Source organism: Gossypium arboreum, chromosome 8, assembly GCF_025698485.1.
Source record: "Gossypium arboreum isolate Shixiya-1 chromosome 8, ASM2569848v2, whole genome shotgun sequence".
NCBI classification, from domain to species: domain Eukaryota; kingdom Viridiplantae; phylum Streptophyta; class Magnoliopsida; order Malvales; family Malvaceae; genus Gossypium; species Gossypium arboreum.
In genome coordinates, this window is record NC_069077.1 from 39,748,814 (window position 1) to 39,754,623 (window position 5,810).

Below are 5,810 nucleotides of genomic sequence, written 5' to 3' on the forward strand. Positions count from 1 at the left end.
TAACAAAATTCAAATGATACAACAGTTTGTTCAGTTTGATGGTTTGTAGGATGAAGATCCCAATTCTCACTTAGCAAATTTTCTGGAATTTTGCAATACATTTAAAATCAATGGCATTTCTGATGATACCATTCGTCTTCGGTTATTTCCTTTTTCATTGAGGAACAAAGCTAAACAGTGGTTGAACTCGTTACCACGAGGGTCAATTACTACTTAGGAACAAATGATAGAAATTTTTTTACTAAAATACTTTCTGCCTGCTAAAACGGCTAAGTTACGTAATGATATTTCTTTTTTTGTGTAGATGGATTTAGAAACACTTTACGATGCATTGAAGAGATACAAGGACTTACTAAGAAGGTGCCCTCACCATGGGTTACTGCTTTGGCTGCAAGTACAAACATTCCATAATGGTTTGAATCCCTTGACTTGGCAAATGGTTGACGCAGCTGCTGGCGGAACCATCAACAACAAAACACCTGAAGAGGCTTATGAATTCATTGAAGAAATGTCACTAAATAATTATCAGAGGCAAGTCATGAGGACTAAGCCAACAAAAATAGCCGGCATTTATAACATCGATTTAGTTACTATGCTGTCAAATCAGGTAGAACTTCTCAATAAAAAGATTGATGGTTTTATTAGTTCTACGCAGGTACATCCAGTAATGAGGTGTTACTCAAGCGAATGAGGTTTGCATACAGAATATCAATCCTTCAATCCCACAACTGAAGAGGAACAAGTCAACTATTTGGGTAATAATAACTTTAGATCTCCAAATAACCCATACAGTAATACTTATAATGCAGGTTGGAGGAACCACCCAAATTTCTCCTAGGGTGGTCAAGGAAATCAAAAGCCACAAAATCCCCAGGGTTTTCAACAGCCACCTTATCAACAAGAGAAAAAACCGAACCTTGAAGAGATGCTCTCAAAATTCATATCAATGTCAGAAACCCTTTTCCAAAATACCGAGACAGCGCTTAAAAATCAACAAGCATCGATCCAAGGACTCGAAACTCAGATAGGCCAGCTATCCAAACTAATCTCTGAACGACTACAAGGTAGCTTGCCAAGTAACACTAAACCCAACCCAAGGGAACAACTCAATGCAATTAATATCGAGAATGATGAAGACGTCATTGAGCCTGAACCAGAACCAAGGCAAGAAACAATGGTAAGCAAAGGAAGAGATGAGGTAGATCAAAATACAAACAAACTAGTGATTGTCGAATATAAATCTAGTGTCCCATACCCTAACGAGACAAGGAAAGACCACTCAGATGAACAATTCGGTAAATTCCTTAAACTTTTGAAAAAATACATATTAACTTACCGTTTATTGAAGCTTTGTCGCAGATGCCAAATGCAATGAAATTTTTAAAAGAGCTTTTGGTAATAAACGAAAGTTGGACGAAGCATCACATGTAGAGCTAAATGCAGTCTGCTCAGCTATTCTATAGAATAAGCTACCCCACAAATTGAAAGATCTAGGGAGTTTTACAATTCCTTGTTTAATTGGTAGTTTAGATATAAGTCATGCATTAGCTGATTTAGGGGCTAGTATTAACGTTATGCCTTACAAAATGCTTAAGCAACTAGGTCTTGGGAAACCTAAACAAACTAGGATGAGCATTCAATTAGCAGATAAAACTATAAGATTCCCTAGGGGTATTATTGAAGATGTACTTGTAAAAGTAGATAAGTTCATATTCCCCGTTGATTTCATTGTTCTAGACATAGAGGAGAATAATAACATCCCTACAATTTTAGGAAGGCCCTTTTTAGCAACTGCTAAAACAGTTATTGATGTTGGCACAAGTGAGCTTACACTTCGTGTGGGAGATGAAATGATCACCCTTCAAGCTCGTAATTCTGGCATCACATCGAACATTGAAGGTAATAGTCCACACCGATCTACTAAAACTGACAATATGACTTTGCAAAAATTAAGCTTCAAATAAGTTCATGAGCCATGTTCCAGAAATGATAGAGGACACATTCATGAAAAACGAAGGCTACGGATAGAGGAGCTAGATGAATGGCGAGCACACAAACCAAGAACACATGTTAAATCGAAACTACGCCAAAACAAGCCCGATACCTCTCCTAATTAACTTAAGGTTAGTGATAAAGTCTTACTAGATGCCGCAGATCCCCATATTGTCACTACCACACTAAATGAGGAAGTCCCTCTTACGGTACTTAGTATTTTTCCATTCAGTATGGTAGAGGTGATTCACTCCAAGTTCGGCACTTTTAAGGTAAACAACACCCGATTAAAACCCTATTTTGATAAGATTGATAGCAGGAATGAGGAGTATAAACTCCTCAAACCACCCTGACCATTCATTAAAGAGGTAAGTCGAGCTTAGACTATAAATAAGCGCTCTTAGGATGCAACCCAAGCACTAACATATTTTGATTTCTTTATTTTTAATTTCTAACACTTTAAATCATTAACTTTATCTTTGAATTGCAAATTTTTTTTCAGTACACACGACCAGACACATGGGCGTGCCTAAAGCCGTGGCCAAACAGGGGAATAGACACGGCCGTGCGATACGGCCATATGGAAGCAGGACATGATTTCCCCAAAATATGGGATGTGATAAATCCCCACAACTGTGCGACATGACCGTGGGTGAACTTGATAGGTGAACACGAGCGTGGGAATGGAAAACCATGAGCGTGCCAGGGGTAAGGCTCGATTCTGTTTCTTTGAGACGGGTGTAAGACACGCCCGTGCCATTAAGCCATGGACAACAATACTCGAGCATGATACCCTAACACACGGGCGTGGGAGAAGCGAACAAAGCGAGGCACGACTATGCGACATGGTCGTGTACCACACATGCCCCAGACACACGGGCGTCGTATAGTAGCAGGGCATGACCTAAATTGCAAAATTTGAAAAACACGGGCTCATCTTCAAAGTACACGGTCGTGGCCCTAGGCCGTGTGCACCTCCCCTATATAAGCAAATCATTGTTCATTTTCTTTTTCCTTTCAAAACCGTAGCCGAAATCTCCCCTTCTCCACTCCCTAATCCCTATTCCGGCCACCATTCCCCAGATTCTCACTTCCCCAACCTCGACACCACCCTAAAATCCACTCTCCCTGCATTAATCCTCACTTTCCCCTCTCTTTTCCCTCCATTTTTCCTCTACACGGCTGTACACTCACGCCCCATGCCTGTGCTCGCCACCAACACGCCTGTGTGCCACCTTACAGTAGCTTTTGGTTCACTTTCTCAACCTTGTTTTTCCAATTTGCATTACTACATTGGTATTCTATATGCCTTAAAAAGATATTGTTACTGTTACCAATTTGTTCTGAGTAAGTTAGGAATTTACTTTAGTATTTTCTATATTTGAATTGTTTAAACTACTAAATAGCATATACTAGTTTTAGGATTTTTGCCTAACTAATGATGCATCTTTGATTCTAGTAAATGTTTCTGAATAATCATATAAATTTTTTACCTCTCGCTTGATATCGTTTAATGTTAACACATCTTGAACCTACTATATCAATGCTCCTACATTTTTAGGTACCTTATGTCATCATCGAGAGTCAAGAAGGTCGTGGTCCCATCCTCAAAGAGACGTAGGGGACTGGGTTCTTCCTTGGTACGTGCTACAGCCAAAGTTTGGCACCTATTCCTTGAGTTTTCGCAAGTTTCGCAGGAGGAGCTATTCAGATACTACGCGTGCGACCCCTCACTATAGGTCGCTGCATCGACTGGGCTGTCGTAGAGCAAGTCCAGCTAGCTAACGCCATCCGGGCCTTCCTGTCCAGAGACCCATGGGAATGGTTCTTCGCTATTACCGAACCCATTTATTTAGAGCTAACTTTAGAATTATGCTCTACTTTTCATTTACTGGTGGTGATGACGAACAATGACGACCCTGACACTATTCACTTTCAATTAGACGGTCTAGTTCGTGCGATGAGTGTCCCAGAGTTTGGAGTCGCTCTGGGACTTTACACCGATGAGTTTATGGAGGAGGAGGACATGAATGCACTACCATGCAATATCCACATTACTCCCTCCTTGTGCTGGAAGGCTTTGGCACCACTTTATTCCACCTACGACCCCAGTCGCTCGAAGGCCTCAGCTCTCACCCTTTCCCTATGATATCTCCATGCTATATTAGCACACACCTTGATCGAAAGGAGAGAGAGCACTGGCGTCGTCAACACCCACAATGCCTACTATTTATGGTGCATGGCGAATGCACACGTGACTGACTTGACATATTTCATCGCTTTCGCTATTCGCCATCAAACCAAGCATCATCAGAAGGGAGTAATCTCTATCGGCCCTTACGTGACACGCCTTGCCAGACACTTCGGCCTCCTCAACACCGTGGCCCAGCCATCAGCGCTTACATTGATAGGTCAGATGTCCCCACAGGGCATCACGACTATGTTACACATGAGAATGATCGAGCGTCGACATGGGACCGATCCTCTTTAGTATCGTCTCACTCATGCCATTGACGAGGAGGATCTTGAGGACATTCCTGATGATGTCCCCCCACAGCACGAGGAGCCTTCTACCACGCCACCTAGGGAACGACTAGTTCATGCGGCTACTTCATTGTCACACTTTTCCGACCGACTCGCTCACTTCGAGCAATACTGCACTACATAGTTCGAGATGATTCACGAGCGAGATCGGTGACGTGATAGACAGATGGATGACATGCAGGCCATGATACAGCAGTTGTGCCAGCACTTTCACATCGCCACTCCAGCGCCACCACTAGAGGGCCCCACTGACGAGGATCATTGAATCCTCCTATCTTTTTATTTTTATTTTTATTTTTATTTTCATTTCAATTTTATTTTCTTTTGAAAGACATATCTATATTAGTAAATTTTACTTTCTTCATTTTTCTAGTATTTCTAACAAGTAATCCCACTATGCTCTCTTCCACACCAACTCTTAATAAGCTCTTCATGATTTTACAGACTTCTAAGCAAAGCTGCTAGGAATATTTTACGGAATGAGGAAACAAATAGGGAACAATACCCAATGAGTGCCATGTTCAATGACCCAATTTCTTCATCTAGCCAAGAACAGTGGTAGCTACCACTTTCCCCGAACACTCCAGCATTAGAATCAAGCTCCGCATCCATATAACAGGGAGTTTCACTTCCTTCCCTCTTATGATTTTCTTTATTTTGAATAGTCTATCTTTTTATATTGAGGGCAATGTACATCTTAAGTGTGGGGGGTGAACATAAACATGAAACCTAACTTTTGCATTATTCTCAAATCCCTGAATTTGGTCTTGTGCTTAAGTGATTTTCTCATAATCTTGATCGAATGAATTTTGATTGATCTATAATTATTGTTGATATGTCATGAATTAGACCATGGGAATTATACATGATTATTTCATTATAGGATATTAGAGAATCGAGCATGATAAGTTGATATTTTGAGAACTAAAAATTTTAGATTATTTTCCTAAATTGAGGTATTATCTTGAAATCTTAAGTATACAGGAATGACATCAAAATCCCAAATTTTTGGTGAGATTTTTTAGCCTTTTGAGCATATAGCTTTCTTTCTTGCTCACTTCTTTTGTGGTTTGAGTGTGTCAACATTGAACTGTTATTCTAGAACTTGCTTCGATTATACATGTCGAGATCACACAGATGATTTGATATACTGAGATAATAAAGGCACTTAGATTTAACCCACTTACTCCATAAAAAGCCTTCCCACATAATTAAACCCTTAGTGAACCCCCTTTGAGCCTATTAACCTTTTTTATTGATTAACCCTCATTATT

The 5,810-nt window shown here is 40.4% G+C and overlaps 1 non-coding gene across 1 annotated transcript; it reads right to left on the reverse strand.

The window, feature by feature from the left end:
• Nucleotides 1-271: 271 nt before the first annotated feature.
• On the reverse strand, nucleotides 272-378 carry LOC128279716 (small nucleolar RNA R71). Its single transcript, XR_008269913.1, has one exon. It is a non-coding gene; the product is annotated as a small nucleolar RNA R71 (small nucleolar RNA).
• Nucleotides 379-5,810: the final 5,432 nt, after the last annotated feature.